This window comes from Apostichopus japonicus, chromosome 13 (assembly GCF_037975245.1).
Source record: "Apostichopus japonicus isolate 1M-3 chromosome 13, ASM3797524v1, whole genome shotgun sequence".
In the NCBI taxonomy this organism is placed as follows: domain Eukaryota; kingdom Metazoa; phylum Echinodermata; class Holothuroidea; order Aspidochirotida; family Stichopodidae; genus Apostichopus; species Apostichopus japonicus.
This window is the reverse complement of record NC_092573.1, coordinates 13,618,464-13,637,015: the sequence shown is the minus strand read 5'-3', so window position 1 is coordinate 13,637,015 and position 18,552 is coordinate 13,618,464. Positions and strand designations below refer to the sequence as shown.

General features: G+C 40.3%; 1 long non-coding RNA gene across 1 annotated transcript; it reads left to right on the top strand.

The window, feature by feature from the left end:
* Positions 1 to 452: 452 nt before the first annotated feature.
* LOC139979075 (uncharacterized) lies at positions 453 to 17,003 on the top strand. The gene is made up of 6 exons (XR_011797075.1): positions 453 to 666; positions 3,738 to 3,932; positions 7,004 to 7,198; positions 10,270 to 10,464; positions 13,536 to 13,730; positions 16,814 to 17,003. It is a non-coding gene; the product is annotated as an uncharacterized lncRNA (long non-coding RNA).
* The last annotated feature ends 1,549 nt before the right edge of the window (positions 17,004 to 18,552 follow it).

Genomic DNA, 18,552 nt, shown 5'->3' with positions numbered 1-18,552 from the left:
TGTCTCTACTTTTGGACTTTTGTTTTTGGATCTAAATTTTGAAGGGAAAAAAAGAGGCAACGTTTGAGATAAAAAGACAACATTGTGAGATTTGGGGACACTGTTTTTCTTTCCTATGTCCTTATTAAGCCACCGTACAATGCTGACATATTGTGCACACAAAATTAAACTGCCGCATGCAACCATCACAGTAGTCTACTGCTGTACACATGTAAGTAAAGGTTTAGTAGCTACAGCGTGATAGTCTGACGTCTATCTTGTCCGTGCGCGCATGCAAACAGTGATACAAGAGCGCTCACAAGAATATCAGCACAAAATCAGAAGCGCGCGCTCCGAAATATTTGTCTGCATTGCATGCTGTACGTACATAATACCTCCGTGCGCGCGTGTGCGTTGATCTATATACGAGTGTTTACTATACCGTCATACACAGTGGATTTTCAATGGAAAATATTTGTTGTCATTTTGTAGGCGTTCATATCAACACGTACTGTACTGTACTGGGCAGTTCTCTCTCCATTGCAAGCAGTGTAGTCTAGACGTTGGATATATCTTGACGTCGTTCTTCGCCTTAATATAGTTGTTCGAACGACTCCAATGACGGCCCGGGGTTGCAGAGAAGAAAAGGACGACATTTGAAGACAGAGTAAACATAACGTGATTACGGTTAGTGATATTTTACATTACCCGAAGTTGTCTGAATGCATGTATGTCTGTCTGTGAAGTTAGCATATGTATAGTCTGCAACGTATACCTAGTCTAGGCCTATCAGTATATGCCTTACTTTTGACTTCAGTTTTCTGCACAACGAGAACAGTGTTACGTCATGGACATGTACCTATTGGCAACTGAGGCATTTTGACGGCACTTAATGCTTTCTGGGATCAGTGTAGAAAAGTCTGTCTGAGGAGAGTTAAAATATGTTCGGTCGGGATTGCGCCAGTAATATGTCGGTTACTTCTTGTATAGGTGCCAGACGTGGCACGAGAAGTTGAGAGCGCCACCGATGGTCATCTTCTACATATCCATTAGCGGCAGGGCTATTATTCACCATGTTACCATAGCAATGGAGCGTTAGATTCGAAACGGAGCTATTTTTAAACGAATATACAAGTCCGATGGAATTGTCGTGAACTTCATATTTGTTTTGGTCATAATACGTTAAACACAGAGCAAAAGCTAGAAATTAGATATAGATTTATTCGACAATGAGTAAAGTTTACCAGTAGAAAGTCCTAGTATGTCATAATTGAATCCTCCACGCTACTAGATTTTATTCTCGGCTATGTCTGCTGTATCCGCATTATCTGCTTTGTGTACCGTCATGAATACCGCACATTTCGATCGTTTTTAATGCACGGAGAGCTCGTGGCATTGTTTATGACGTTACCGTACCTGTTTGTATCACACTGTCTTTCAAACGCCTGCCTCAGTAAATCAGCATTTAAGAAATGTTAAGTTGTTCTAACAGGAGCATAGCTGTTTCCACACTTAACTGTTTATAATATAAAGGCTAAGTAATGACACAACATTCCCGAAGAACAAATATCATCAAGCTTGTCAGAAAAGATGTCGCGGTGGCCTTACACTGTACAAAAGAAGCATTTCTTTTTGCAGGTACAGTTTTCGTCCTTATGAATACTTTCATTCAAATTTCCAGTGAAAGGCGACGAGCGAGACAGAAATCAAATTTACCACTCAGGTCTTAAGTTCCGAATCGGTTTCTATTGACAAGTTGTGCAAAAATTATTGCAATGACCTACTTTGTTTACGCGAAACAAAATACCAAAATAGAGACAAACACCCCCCTCCCCCTAAAAAAACAAACAAAAAAACAGACAAACAAAGCGAAACAAACTTAAAACACCATGCATAGACATGCAGATATTAACAACACCCCAAATATTAATAATAATAATAAAAAAATAAAATAAAATATTGCTTCGGCGGGGAGTCGAACCTAGGCAGACATGAGCATATATTTAACCTTGAATAAAATGCGATAACTAAGCGAGAAAAAGACGAATAAAAAAGGCAATAATTAATTTATATAATTATATTATAAAATTGAAGACAGAAAGCTAAAATTAACAAGAGATTACGCCTCATCGAGGCCATGGTTTCACTGAACGTTGAACATCAACCCAGTCCGAATCGACGTGAGCCCTCCATTGCAAGTCAGCTAGCCCACTTCTGGCCCGAAGGCCGGACTCTAAACGTAATCTCCCGGATGCTTTTGCGAACTAAGGGAGGATACGGAATTGGGATCCTAGGCCCGTGTAAAAATTCCACCTTGGCGATGCCATTATAAACAAAGCAGTGTCTGTCATCCGATCGGCGCGATTCACACAGCCTGACAACAAACACCGACGCGCAGTGCTGTCTTCCAACCGTTCAGGCCACCACGCCAGCCTGGTGATTCTTGGGTCGAAATAATACTTAGAGTTCCAGATTGTTCCAAAACAATGTGATATGAATGCATACCATGCCCCAATTGGAGTATTGTACATTCGCACAAAAGTTTAACCGTGAAAAAAAAAAACGAAAAAAAAAAAAAACGAAAAAAAAAAAACACGAAAAGATAAGTAAAGCACACAGACACACACGAGACGTAACATGACCTAACGCAATGCTTGTTATGGCATATTTCCAGTCACCACGATCGTTTTGAATGTCTTGATGTGGAAGCGCATAATTCAAAGTAGAGGTGATGTGCAAATAAGGAGGATTCAAGGAGGTGACACAGAACAGTTAAGAAATTCTGTGTTTTAATCTGGATATGTTTCTCCGTGCGAGCGGACGGTTCAGTGTGCTCAACTTGCTCCTCTTCTAGCTCAAAGTCTAAACTGCGTCATGATATAGAAATGTGCATGCACCCTGGCAGGCCAAGCCCTCAGATATCAACGTGGGGGTATGATTTGTCAGTTGACAACTTCTAGCTATACTTTAGCGGACCCTAAACGTGACGGACTTAGTACTGTGTAAGATAATGGAAGGATTACTTCTGGTACGACACCTACAACAGCTATAAAATAGAAAGCTCCTGATTAAAACCCTAAGAGGGCTGCCAACCGTGACTGAAATAAACACCGTCGCGTTCTGACTTTACAGGGATGATAAAGGCCAGTCTCTTAACATTATAACATTAGCAATTCCGTTAGATTTGTACAGTTTTTCTGATCATAGAATAGTCACAATACTACGGTGGCTTAATAGGGACATAGGAAAGGAAACAAGTCTGCTCAAATCTGAAAATTTGGACTTTTTGTCTCTACTTTTGGACTTTTGTTTTTGGATCTAAATTTTGAAGGGAAAAAAAGAGGCAACGTTTGAGATAAAAAGACAACATTGTGAGATTTGGGGACACTGTTTTTCTTTCCTATGTCCTTATTAAGCCACCGTACAATGCTGACATATTGTGCACACAAAATTAAACTGCCGCATGCAACCATCACAGTAGTCTACTGCTGTACACATGTAAGTAAAGGTTTAGTAGCTACAGCGTGATAGTCTGACGTCTATCTTGTCCGTGCGCGCATGCAAACAGTGATACAAGAGCGCTCACAAGAATATCAGCACAAAATCAGAAGCGCGCGCTCCGAAATATTTGTCTGCATTGCATGCTGTACGTACATAATACCTCCGTGCGCGCGTGTGCGTTGATCTATATACGAGTGTTTACTATACCGTCATACACAGTGGATTTTCAATGGAAAATATTTGTTGTCATTTTGTAGGCGTTCATATCAACACGTACTGTACTGTACTGGGCAGTTCTCTCTCCATTGCAAGCAGTGTAGTCTAGACGTTGGATATATCTTGACGTCGTTCTTCGCCTTAATATAGTTGTTCGAACGACTCCAATGACGGCCCGGGGTTGCAGAGAAGAAAAGGACGACATTTGAAGACAGAGTAAACATAACGTGATTACGGTTAGTGATATTTTACATTACCCGAAGTTGTCTGAATGCATGTATGTCTGTCTGTGAAGTTAGCATATGTATAGTCTGCAACGTATACCTAGTCTAGGCCTATCAGTATATGCCTTACTTTTGACTTCAGTTTTCTGCACAACGAGAACAGTGTTACGTCATGGACATGTACCTATTGGCAACTGAGGCATTTTGACGGCACTTAATGCTTTCTGGGATCAGTGTAGAAAAGTCTGTCTGAGGAGAGTTAAAATATGTTCGGTCGGGATTGCGCCAGTAATATGTCGGTTACTTCTTGTATAGGTGCCAGACGTGGCACGAGAAGTTGAGAGCGCCACCGATGGTCATCTTCTACATATCCATTAGCGGCAGGGCTATTATTCACCATGTTACCATAGCAATGGAGCGTTAGATTCGAAACGGAGCTATTTTTAAACGAATATACAAGTCCGATGGAATTGTCGTGAACTTCATATTTGTTTTGGTCATAATACGTTAAACACAGAGCAAAAGCTAGAAATTAGATATAGATTTATTCGACAATGAGTAAAGTTTACCAGTAGAAAGTCCTAGTATGTCATAATTGAATCCTCCACGCTACTAGATTTTATTCTCGGCTATGTCTGCTGTATCCGCATTATCTGCTTTGTGTACCGTCATGAATACCGCACATTTCGATCGTTTTTAATGCACGGAGAGCTCGTGGCATTGTTTATGACGTTACCGTACCTGTTTGTATCACACTGTCTTTCAAACGCCTGCCTCAGTAAATCAGCATTTAAGAAATGTTAAGTTGTTCTAACAGGAGCATAGCTGTTTCCACACTTAACTGTTTATAATATAAAGGCTAAGTAATGACACAACATTCCCGAAGAACAAATATCATCAAGCTTGTCAGAAAAGATGTCGCGGTGGCCTTACACTGTACAAAAGAAGCATTTCTTTTTGCAGGTACAGTTTTCGTCCTTATGAATACTTTCATTCAAATTTCCAGTGAAAGGCGACGAGCGAGACAGAAATCAAATTTACCACTCAGGTCTTAAGTTCCGAATCGGTTTCTATTGACAAGTTGTGCAAAAATTATTGCAATGACCTACTTTGTTTACGCGAAACAAAATACCAAAATAGAGACAAACACCCCCCTCCCCCTAAAAAAACAAACAAAAAAACAGACAAACAAAGCGAAACAAACTTAAAACACCATGCATAGACATGCAGATATTAACAACACCCCAAATATTAATAATAATAATAAAAAAATAAAATAAAATATTGCTTCGGCGGGGAGTCGAACCTAGGCAGACATGAGCATATATTTAACCTTGAATAAAATGCGATAACTAAGCGAGAAAAAGACGAATAAAAAAGGCAATAATTAATTTATATAATTATATTATAAAATTGAAGACAGAAAGCTAAAATTAACAAGAGATTACGCCTCATCGAGGCCATGGTTTCACTGAACGTTGAACATCAACCCAGTCCGAATCGACGTGAGCCCTCCATTGCAAGTCAGCTAGCCCACTTCTGGCCCGAAGGCCGGACTCTAAACGTAATCTCCCGGATGCTTTTGCGAACTAAGGGAGGATACGGAATTGGGATCCTAGGCCCGTGTAAAAATTCCACCTTGGCGATGCCATTATAAACAAAGCAGTGTCTGTCATCCGATCGGCGCGATTCACACAGCCTGACAACAAACACCGACGCGCAGTGCTGTCTTCCAACCGTTCAGGCCACCACGCCAGCCTGGTGATTCTTGGGTCGAAATAATACTTAGAGTTCCAGATTGTTCCAAAACAATGTGATATGAATGCATACCATGCCCCAATTGGAGTATTGTACATTCGCACAAAAGTTTAACCGTGAAAAAAAAAAACGAAAAAAAAAAAAAACGAAAAAAAAAAAACACGAAAAGATAAGTAAAGCACACAGACACACACGAGACGTAACATGACCTAACGCAATGCTTGTTATGGCATATTTCCAGTCACCACGATCGTTTTGAATGTCTTGATGTGGAAGCGCATAATTCAAAGTAGAGGTGATGTGCAAATAAGGAGGATTCAAGGAGGTGACACAGAACAGTTAAGAAATTCTGTGTTTTAATCTGGATATGTTTCTCCGTGCGAGCGGACGGTTCAGTGTGCTCAACTTGCTCCTCTTCTAGCTCAAAGTCTAAACTGCGTCATGATATAGAAATGTGCATGCACCCTGGCAGGCCAAGCCCTCAGATATCAACGTGGGGGTATGATTTGTCAGTTGACAACTTCTAGCTATACTTTAGCGGACCCTAAACGTGACGGACTTAGTACTGTGTAAGATAATGGAAGGATTACTTCTGGTACGACACCTACAACAGCTATAAAATAGAAAGCTCCTGATTAAAACCCTAAGAGGGCTGCCAACCGTGACTGAAATAAACACCGTCGCGTTCTGACTTTACAGGGATGATAAAGGCCAGTCTCTTAACATTATAACATTAGCAATTCCGTTAGATTTGTACAGTTTTTCTGATCATAGAATAGTCACAATACTACGGTGGCTTAATAGGGACATAGGAAAGGAAACAAGTCTGCTCAAATCTGAAAATTTGGACTTTTTGTCTCTACTTTTGGACTTTTGTTTTTGGATCTAAATTTTGAAGGGAAAAAAAGAGGCAACGTTTGAGATAAAAAGACAACATTGTGAGATTTGGGGACACTGTTTTTCTTTCCTATGTCCTTATTAAGCCACCGTACAATGCTGACATATTGTGCACACAAAATTAAACTGCCGCATGCAACCATCACAGTAGTCTACTGCTGTACACATGTAAGTAAAGGTTTAGTAGCTACAGCGTGATAGTCTGACGTCTATCTTGTCCGTGCGCGCATGCAAACAGTGATACAAGAGCGCTCACAAGAATATCAGCACAAAATCAGAAGCGCGCGCTCCGAAATATTTGTCTGCATTGCATGCTGTACGTACATAATACCTCCGTGCGCGCGTGTGCGTTGATCTATATACGAGTGTTTACTATACCGTCATACACAGTGGATTTTCAATGGAAAATATTTGTTGTCATTTTGTAGGCGTTCATATCAACACGTACTGTACTGTACTGGGCAGTTCTCTCTCCATTGCAAGCAGTGTAGTCTAGACGTTGGATATATCTTGACGTCGTTCTTCGCCTTAATATAGTTGTTCGAACGACTCCAATGACGGCCCGGGGTTGCAGAGAAGAAAAGGACGACATTTGAAGACAGAGTAAACATAACGTGATTACGGTTAGTGATATTTTACATTACCCGAAGTTGTCTGAATGCATGTATGTCTGTCTGTGAAGTTAGCATATGTATAGTCTGCAACGTATACCTAGTCTAGGCCTATCAGTATATGCCTTACTTTTGACTTCAGTTTTCTGCACAACGAGAACAGTGTTACGTCATGGACATGTACCTATTGGCAACTGAGGCATTTTGACGGCACTTAATGCTTTCTGGGATCAGTGTAGAAAAGTCTGTCTGAGGAGAGTTAAAATATGTTCGGTCGGGATTGCGCCAGTAATATGTCGGTTACTTCTTGTATAGGTGCCAGACGTGGCACGAGAAGTTGAGAGCGCCACCGATGGTCATCTTCTACATATCCATTAGCGGCAGGGCTATTATTCACCATGTTACCATAGCAATGGAGCGTTAGATTCGAAACGGAGCTATTTTTAAACGAATATACAAGTCCGATGGAATTGTCGTGAACTTCATATTTGTTTTGGTCATAATACGTTAAACACAGAGCAAAAGCTAGAAATTAGATATAGATTTATTCGACAATGAGTAAAGTTTACCAGTAGAAAGTCCTAGTATGTCATAATTGAATCCTCCACGCTACTAGATTTTATTCTCGGCTATGTCTGCTGTATCCGCATTATCTGCTTTGTGTACCGTCATGAATACCGCACATTTCGATCGTTTTTAATGCACGGAGAGCTCGTGGCATTGTTTATGACGTTACCGTACCTGTTTGTATCACACTGTCTTTCAAACGCCTGCCTCAGTAAATCAGCATTTAAGAAATGTTAAGTTGTTCTAACAGGAGCATAGCTGTTTCCACACTTAACTGTTTATAATATAAAGGCTAAGTAATGACACAACATTCCCGAAGAACAAATATCATCAAGCTTGTCAGAAAAGATGTCGCGGTGGCCTTACACTGTACAAAAGAAGCATTTCTTTTTGCAGGTACAGTTTTCGTCCTTATGAATACTTTCATTCAAATTTCCAGTGAAAGGCGACGAGCGAGACAGAAATCAAATTTACCACTCAGGTCTTAAGTTCCGAATCGGTTTCTATTGACAAGTTGTGCAAAAATTATTGCAATGACCTACTTTGTTTACGCGAAACAAAATACCAAAATAGAGACAAACACCCCCCTCCCCCTAAAAAAACAAACAAAAAAACAGACAAACAAAGCGAAACAAACTTAAAACACCATGCATAGACATGCAGATATTAACAACACCCCAAATATTAATAATAATAATAAAAAAATAAAATAAAATATTGCTTCGGCGGGGAGTCGAACCTAGGCAGACATGAGCATATATTTAACCTTGAATAAAATGCGATAACTAAGCGAGAAAAAGACGAATAAAAAAGGCAATAATTAATTTATATAATTATATTATAAAATTGAAGACAGAAAGCTAAAATTAACAAGAGATTACGCCTCATCGAGGCCATGGTTTCACTGAACGTTGAACATCAACCCAGTCCGAATCGACGTGAGCCCTCCATTGCAAGTCAGCTAGCCCACTTCTGGCCCGAAGGCCGGACTCTAAACGTAATCTCCCGGATGCTTTTGCGAACTAAGGGAGGATACGGAATTGGGATCCTAGGCCCGTGTAAAAATTCCACCTTGGCGATGCCATTATAAACAAAGCAGTGTCTGTCATCCGATCGGCGCGATTCACACAGCCTGACAACAAACACCGACGCGCAGTGCTGTCTTCCAACCGTTCAGGCCACCACGCCAGCCTGGTGATTCTTGGGTCGAAATAATACTTAGAGTTCCAGATTGTTCCAAAACAATGTGATATGAATGCATACCATGCCCCAATTGGAGTATTGTACATTCGCACAAAAGTTTAACCGTGAAAAAAAAAAACGAAAAAAAAAAAAAACGAAAAAAAAAAAACACGAAAAGATAAGTAAAGCACACAGACACACACGAGACGTAACATGACCTAACGCAATGCTTGTTATGGCATATTTCCAGTCACCACGATCGTTTTGAATGTCTTGATGTGGAAGCGCATAATTCAAAGTAGAGGTGATGTGCAAATAAGGAGGATTCAAGGAGGTGACACAGAACAGTTAAGAAATTCTGTGTTTTAATCTGGATATGTTTCTCCGTGCGAGCGGACGGTTCAGTGTGCTCAACTTGCTCCTCTTCTAGCTCAAAGTCTAAACTGCGTCATGATATAGAAATGTGCATGCACCCTGGCAGGCCAAGCCCTCAGATATCAACGTGGGGGTATGATTTGTCAGTTGACAACTTCTAGCTATACTTTAGCGGACCCTAAACGTGACGGACTTAGTACTGTGTAAGATAATGGAAGGATTACTTCTGGTACGACACCTACAACAGCTATAAAATAGAAAGCTCCTGATTAAAACCCTAAGAGGGCTGCCAACCGTGACTGAAATAAACACCGTCGCGTTCTGACTTTACAGGGATGATAAAGGCCAGTCTCTTAACATTATAACATTAGCAATTCCGTTAGATTTGTACAGTTTTTCTGATCATAGAATAGTCACAATACTACGGTGGCTTAATAGGGACATAGGAAAGGAAACAAGTCTGCTCAAATCTGAAAATTTGGACTTTTTGTCTCTACTTTTGGACTTTTGTTTTTGGATCTAAATTTTGAAGGGAAAAAAAGAGGCAACGTTTGAGATAAAAAGACAACATTGTGAGATTTGGGGACACTGTTTTTCTTTCCTATGTCCTTATTAAGCCACCGTACAATGCTGACATATTGTGCACACAAAATTAAACTGCCGCATGCAACCATCACAGTAGTCTACTGCTGTACACATGTAAGTAAAGGTTTAGTAGCTACAGCGTGATAGTCTGACGTCTATCTTGTCCGTGCGCGCATGCAAACAGTGATACAAGAGCGCTCACAAGAATATCAGCACAAAATCAGAAGCGCGCGCTCCGAAATATTTGTCTGCATTGCATGCTGTACGTACATAATACCTCCGTGCGCGCGTGTGCGTTGATCTATATACGAGTGTTTACTATACCGTCATACACAGTGGATTTTCAATGGAAAATATTTGTTGTCATTTTGTAGGCGTTCATATCAACACGTACTGTACTGTACTGGGCAGTTCTCTCTCCATTGCAAGCAGTGTAGTCTAGACGTTGGATATATCTTGACGTCGTTCTTCGCCTTAATATAGTTGTTCGAACGACTCCAATGACGGCCCGGGGTTGCAGAGAAGAAAAGGACGACATTTGAAGACAGAGTAAACATAACGTGATTACGGTTAGTGATATTTTACATTACCCGAAGTTGTCTGAATGCATGTATGTCTGTCTGTGAAGTTAGCATATGTATAGTCTGCAACGTATACCTAGTCTAGGCCTATCAGTATATGCCTTACTTTTGACTTCAGTTTTCTGCACAACGAGAACAGTGTTACGTCATGGACATGTACCTATTGGCAACTGAGGCATTTTGACGGCACTTAATGCTTTCTGGGATCAGTGTAGAAAAGTCTGTCTGAGGAGAGTTAAAATATGTTCGGTCGGGATTGCGCCAGTAATATGTCGGTTACTTCTTGTATAGGTGCCAGACGTGGCACGAGAAGTTGAGAGCGCCACCGATGGTCATCTTCTACATATCCATTAGCGGCAGGGCTATTATTCACCATGTTACCATAGCAATGGAGCGTTAGATTCGAAACGGAGCTATTTTTAAACGAATATACAAGTCCGATGGAATTGTCGTGAACTTCATATTTGTTTTGGTCATAATACGTTAAACACAGAGCAAAAGCTAGAAATTAGATATAGATTTATTCGACAATGAGTAAAGTTTACCAGTAGAAAGTCCTAGTATGTCATAATTGAATCCTCCACGCTACTAGATTTTATTCTCGGCTATGTCTGCTGTATCCGCATTATCTGCTTTGTGTACCGTCATGAATACCGCACATTTCGATCGTTTTTAATGCACGGAGAGCTCGTGGCATTGTTTATGACGTTACCGTACCTGTTTGTATCACACTGTCTTTCAAACGCCTGCCTCAGTAAATCAGCATTTAAGAAATGTTAAGTTGTTCTAACAGGAGCATAGCTGTTTCCACACTTAACTGTTTATAATATAAAGGCTAAGTAATGACACAACATTCCCGAAGAACAAATATCATCAAGCTTGTCAGAAAAGATGTCGCGGTGGCCTTACACTGTACAAAAGAAGCATTTCTTTTTGCAGGTACAGTTTTCGTCCTTATGAATACTTTCATTCAAATTTCCAGTGAAAGGCGACGAGCGAGACAGAAATCAAATTTACCACTCAGGTCTTAAGTTCCGAATCGGTTTCTATTGACAAGTTGTGCAAAAATTATTGCAATGACCTACTTTGTTTACGCGAAACAAAATACCAAAATAGAGACAAACACCCCCCTCCCCCTAAAAAAACAAACAAAAAAACAGACAAACAAAGCGAAACAAACTTAAAACACCATGCATAGACATGCAGATATTAACAACACCCCAAATATTAATAATAATAATAAAAAAATAAAATAAAATATTGCTTCGGCGGGGAGTCGAACCTAGGCAGACATGAGCATATATTTAACCTTGAATAAAATGCGATAACTAAGCGAGAAAAAGACGAATAAAAAAGGCAATAATTAATTTATATAATTATATTATAAAATTGAAGACAGAAAGCTAAAATTAACAAGAGATTACGCCTCATCGAGGCCATGGTTTCACTGAACGTTGAACATCAACCCAGTCCGAATCGACGTGAGCCCTCCATTGCAAGTCAGCTAGCCCACTTCTGGCCCGAAGGCCGGACTCTAAACGTAATCTCCCGGATGCTTTTGCGAACTAAGGGAGGATACGGAATTGGGATCCTAGGCCCGTGTAAAAATTCCACCTTGGCGATGCCATTATAAACAAAGCAGTGTCTGTCATCCGATCGGCGCGATTCACACAGCCTGACAACAAACACCGACGCGCAGTGCTGTCTTCCAACCGTTCAGGCCACCACGCCAGCCTGGTGATTCTTGGGTCGAAATAATACTTAGAGTTCCAGATTGTTCCAAAACAATGTGATATGAATGCATACCATGCCCCAATTGGAGTATTGTACATTCGCACAAAAGTTTAACCGTGAAAAAAAAAAACGAAAAAAAAAAAAAACGAAAAAAAAAAAACACGAAAAGATAAGTAAAGCACACAGACACACACGAGACGTAACATGACCTAACGCAATGCTTGTTATGGCATATTTCCAGTCACCACGATCGTTTTGAATGTCTTGATGTGGAAGCGCATAATTCAAAGTAGAGGTGATGTGCAAATAAGGAGGATTCAAGGAGGTGACACAGAACAGTTAAGAAATTCTGTGTTTTAATCTGGATATGTTTCTCCGTGCGAGCGGACGGTTCAGTGTGCTCAACTTGCTCCTCTTCTAGCTCAAAGTCTAAACTGCGTCATGATATAGAAATGTGCATGCACCCTGGCAGGCCAAGCCCTCAGATATCAACGTGGGGGTATGATTTGTCAGTTGACAACTTCTAGCTATACTTTAGCGGACCCTAAACGTGACGGACTTAGTACTGTGTAAGATAATGGAAGGATTACTTCTGGTACGACACCTACAACAGCTATAAAATAGAAAGCTCCTGATTAAAACCCTAAGAGGGCTGCCAACCGTGACTGAAATAAACACCGTCGCGTTCTGACTTTACAGGGATGATAAAGGCCAGTCTCTTAACATTATAACATTAGCAATTCCGTTAGATTTGTACAGTTTTTCTGATCATAGAATAGTCACAATACTACGGTGGCTTAATAGGGACATAGGAAAGGAAACAAGTCTGCTCAAATCTGAAAATTTGGACTTTTTGTCTCTACTTTTGGACTTTTGTTTTTGGATCTAAATTTTGAAGGGAAAAAAAGAGGCAACGTTTGAGATAAAAAGACAACATTGTGAGATTTGGGGACACTGTTTTTCTTTCCTATGTCCTTATTAAGCCACCGTACAATGCTGACATATTGTGCACACAAAATTAAACTGCCGCATGCAACCATCACAGTAGTCTACTGCTGTACACATGTAAGTAAAGGTTTAGTAGCTACAGCGTGATAGTCTGACGTCTATCTTGTCCGTGCGCGCATGCAAACAGTGATACAAGAGCGCTCACAAGAATATCAGCACAAAATCAGAAGCGCGCGCTCCGAAATATTTGTCTGCATTGCATGCTGTACGTACATAATACCTCCGTGCGCGCGTGTGCGTTGATCTATATACGAGTGTTTACTATACCGTCATACACAGTGGATTTTCAATGGAAAATATTTGTTGTCATTTTGTAGGCGTTCATATCAACACGTACTGTACTGTACTGGGCAGTTCTCTCTCCATTGCAAGCAGTGTAGTCTAGACGTTGGATATATCTTGACGTCGTTCTTCGCCTTAATATAGTTGTTCGAACGACTCCAATGACGGCCCGGGGTTGCAGAGAAGAAAAGGACGACATTTGAAGACAGAGTAAACATAACGTGATTACGGTTAGTGATATTTTACATTACCCGAAGTTGTCTGAATGCATGTATGTCTGTCTGTGAAGTTAGCATATGTATAGTCTGCAACGTATACCTAGTCTAGGCCTATCAGTATATGCCTTACTTTTGACTTCAGTTTTCTGCACAACGAGAACAGTGTTACGTCATGGACATGTACCTATTGGCAACTGAGGCATTTTGACGGCACTTAATGCTTTCTGGGATCAGTGTAGAAAAGTCTGTCTGAGGAGAGTTAAAATATGTTCGGTCGGGATTGCGCCAGTAATATGTCGGTTACTTCTTGTATAGGTGCCAGACGTGGCACGAGAAGTTGAGAGCGCCACCGATGGTCATCTTCTACATATCCATTAGCGGCAGGGCTATTATTCACCATGTTACCATAGCAATGGAGCGTTAGATTCGAAACGGAGCTATTTTTAAACGAATATACAAGTCCGATGGAATTGTCGTGAACTTCATATTTGTTTTGGTCATAATACGTTAAACACAGAGCAAAAGCTAGAAATTAGATATAGATTTATTCGACAATGAGTAAAGTTTACCAGTAGAAAGTCCTAGTATGTCATAATTGAATCCTCCACGCTACTAGATTTTATTCTCGGCTATGTCTGCTGTATCCGCATTATCTGCTTTGTGTACCGTCATGAATACCGCACATTTCGATCGTTTTTAATGCACGGAGAGCTCGTGGCATTGTTTATGACGTTACCGTACCTGTTTGTATCACACTGTCTTTCAAACGCCTGCCTCAGTAAATCAGCATTTAAGAAATGTTAAGTTGTTCTAACAGGAGCATAGCTGTTTCCACACTTAACTGTTTATAATATAAAGGCTAAGTAATGACACAACATTCCCGAAGAACAAATATCATCAAGCTTGTCAGAAAAGATGTCGCGGTGGCCTTACACTGTACAAAAGAAGCATTTCTTTTTGCAGGTACAGTTTTCGTCCTTATGAATACTTTCATTCAAATTTCCAGTGAAAGGCGACGAGCGAGACAGAAATCAAATTTACCACTCAGGTCTTAAGTTCCGAATCGGTTTCTATTGACAAGTTGTGCAAAAATTATTGCAATGACCTACTTTGTTTACGCGAAACAAAATACCAAAATAGAGACAAACACCCCCCTCCCCCTAAAAAAACAAACAAAAAAACAGACAAACAAAGCGAAACAAACTTAAAACACCATGCATAGACATGCAGATATTAACAACACCCCAAATATTAATAATAATAATAAAAAAATAAAATAAAATATTGCTTCGGCGGGGAGTCGAACCTAGGCAGACATGAGCATATATTTAACCTTGAATAAAATGCGATAACTAAGCGAGAAAAAGACGAATAAAAAAGGCAATAATTAATTTATATAATTATATTATAAAATTGAAGACAGAAAGCTAAAATTAACAAGAGATTACGCCTCATCGAGGCCATGGTTTCACTGAACGTTGAACATCAACCCAGTCCGAATCGACGTGAGCCCTCCATTGCAAGTCAGCTAGCCCACTTCTGGCCCGAAGGCCGGACTCTAAACGTAATCTCCCGGATGCTTTTGCGAACTAAGGGAGGATACGGAATTGGGATCCTAGGCCCGTGTAAAAATTCCACCTTGGCGATGCCATTATAAACAAAGCAGTGTCTGTCATCCGATCGGCGCGATTCACACAGCCTGACAACAAACACCGACGCGCAGTGCTGTCTTCCAACCGTTCAGGCCACCACGCCAGCCTGGTGATTCTTGGGTCGAAATAATACTTAGAGTTCCAGATTGTTCCAAAACAATGTGATATGAATGCATACCATGCCCCAATTGGAGTATTGTACATTCGCACAAAAGTTTAACCGTGAAAAAAAAAAACGAAAAAAAAAAAAAACGAAAAAAAAAACGAAAAAAAAAAACACGAAAAGATAAGTAAAGCACACAGACACACACGAGACGTAACATGACCTAACGCAATGCTTGTTATGGCATATTTCCAGTCACCACGATCGTTTTGAATGTCTTGATGTGGAAGCGCATAATTCAAAGTAGAGGTGATGTGCAAATAAGGAGGATTCAAGGAGGTGACACAGAACAGTTAAGAAATTCTGTGTTTTAATCTGGATATGTTTCTCCGTGCGAGCGGACGGTTCAGTGTGCTCAACTTGCTCCTCTTCTAGCTCAAAGTCTAAACTGCGTCATGATATAGAAATGTGCATGCACCCTGGCAGGCCAAGCCCTCAGATATCAACGTGGGGGTATGATTTGTCAGTTGACAACTTCTAGCTATACTTTAGCGGACCCTAAACGTGACGGACTTAGTACTGTGTAAGATAATGGAAGGATTACTTCTGGTACGACACCTACAACAGCTATAAAATAGAAAGCTCCTGATTAAAACCCTAAGAGGGCTGCCAACCGTGACTGAAATAAACACCGTCGCGTTCTGACTTTACAGGGATGATAAAGGCCAGTCTCTTAACATTATAACATTAGCAATTCCGTTAGATTTGTACAGTTTTTCTGATCATAGAATAGTCACAATACTACGGTGGCTTAATAGGGACATAGGAAAGGAAACAAGTCTGCTCAAATCTGAAAATTTGGACTTTTTGTCTCTACTTTTGGACTTTTGTTTTTTGGATCTAAATTTTGAAGGGAAAAAAAGAGGCAACGTTTGAGATAAAAAGACAACATTGTGAGATTTGGGGACACTGTTTTTCTTTCCTATGTCCTTATTAAGCCACCGTACAATGCTGACATATTGTGCACACAAAATTAAACTGCCGCATGCAACCATCACAGTAGTCTACTGCTGTACACATGTAAGTAAAGGTTTAGTAGCTACAGCGTGATAGTCTGACGTCTATCTTGTCCGTGCGCGCATGCAAACAGTGATACAAGAGCGCTCACAAGAATATCAGCACAAAATCAGAAGCGCGCGCTCCGAAATATTTGTCTGCATTGCATGCTGTACGTACATAATACCTCCGTGCGCGCGTGTGCGTTGATCTATATACGAGTGTTTACTATACCGTCATACACAGTGGATTTTCAATGGAAAATATTTGTTGTCATTTTGTAGGCGTTCATATCAACACGTACTGTACTGTACTGGGCAGTTCTCTCTCCATTGCAAGCAGTGTAGTCTAGACGTTGGATATATCTTGACGTCGTTCTTCGCCTTAATATAGTTGTTCGAACGACTCCAATGACGGCCCGGGGTTGCAGAGAAGAAAAGGACGACATTTGAAGACAGAGTAAACATAACGTGATTACGGTTAGTGATATTTTACATTACCCGAAGTTGTCTGAATGCATGTATGTCTGTCTGTGAAGTTAGCATATGTATAGTCTGCAACGTATACCTAGTCTAGGCCTATCAGTATATGCCTTACTTTTGACTTCAGTTTTCTGCACAACGAGAACAGTGTTACGTCATGGACATGTACCTATTGGCAACTGAGGCATTTTGACGGCACTTAATGCTTTCTGGGATCAGTGTAGAAAAGTCTGTCTGAGGAGAGTTAAAATATGTTCGGTCGGGATTGCGCCAGTAATATGTCGGTTACTTCTTGTATAGGTGCCAGACGTGGCACGAGAAGTTGAGAGCGCCACCGATGGTCATCTTCTACATATCCATTAGCGGCAGGGCTATTATTCACCATGTTACCATAGCAATGGAGCGTTAGATTCGAAACGGAGCTATTTTTAAACGAATATACAAGTCCGATGGAATTGTCGTGAACTTCATATTTGTTTTGGTCATAATACGTTAAACACAGAGCAAAAGCTAGAAATTAGATATAGATTTATTCGACAATGAGTAAAGTTTACCAGTAGAAAGTCCTAGTATGTCATAATTGAATCCTCCACGCTACTAGATTTTATTCTCGGCTATGTCTGCTGTATCCGCATTATCTGCTTTGTGTACCGTCATGAATACCGCACATTTCGATCGTTTTTAATGCACGGAGAGCTCGTGGCATTGTTTATGACGTTACCGTACCTGTTTGTATCACACTGTCTTTCAAACGCCTGCCTCAGTAAATCAGCATTTAAGAAATGTTAAGTTGTTCTAACAGGAGCATAGCTGTTTCCACACTTAACTGTTTATAATATAAAGGCTAAGTAATGACACAACATTCCCGAAGAACAAATATCATCAAGCTTGTCAGAAAAGATGTCGCGGTGGCCTTACACTGTACAAAAGAAGCATTTCTTTTTGCAGGTACAGTTTTCGTCCTTATGAATACTTTCATTCAAATTTCCAGTGAAAGGCGACGAGCGAGACAGAAATCAAATTTACCACTCAGGTCTTAAGTTCCGAATCGGTTTCTATTGACAAGTTGTGCAAAAATTATTGCAATGACCTACTTTGTTTACGCGAAACAAAATACCAAAATAGAGACAACACCCCCCCTCCCCCTAAAAAAAACAAACAAAAAAACAGACAAACAAAGCGAAACAAACTTAAAACACCATGCATAGACATGCAGATATTAACAACACCCCAAATATTAATAATAATAATAAAAAAATAAAATAAAATATTGCTTCGGCGGGGAGTCGAACCTAGGCAGACATGAGCATATATTTAACCTTGAATAAAATGCGATAACTAAGCGAGAAAAAGACGAATAAAAAAGGCAATAATTAATTTATATAATTATATTATAAAATTGAAGACAGAAAGCTAAAATTAACAAGAGATTACGCCTCATCGAGGCCATGGTTTCACTGAACGTTGAACATCAACCCAGTCCGAATCGACGTGAGCCCTCCATTGCAAGTCAGCTAGCCCACTTCTGGCCGAAGGCCGGA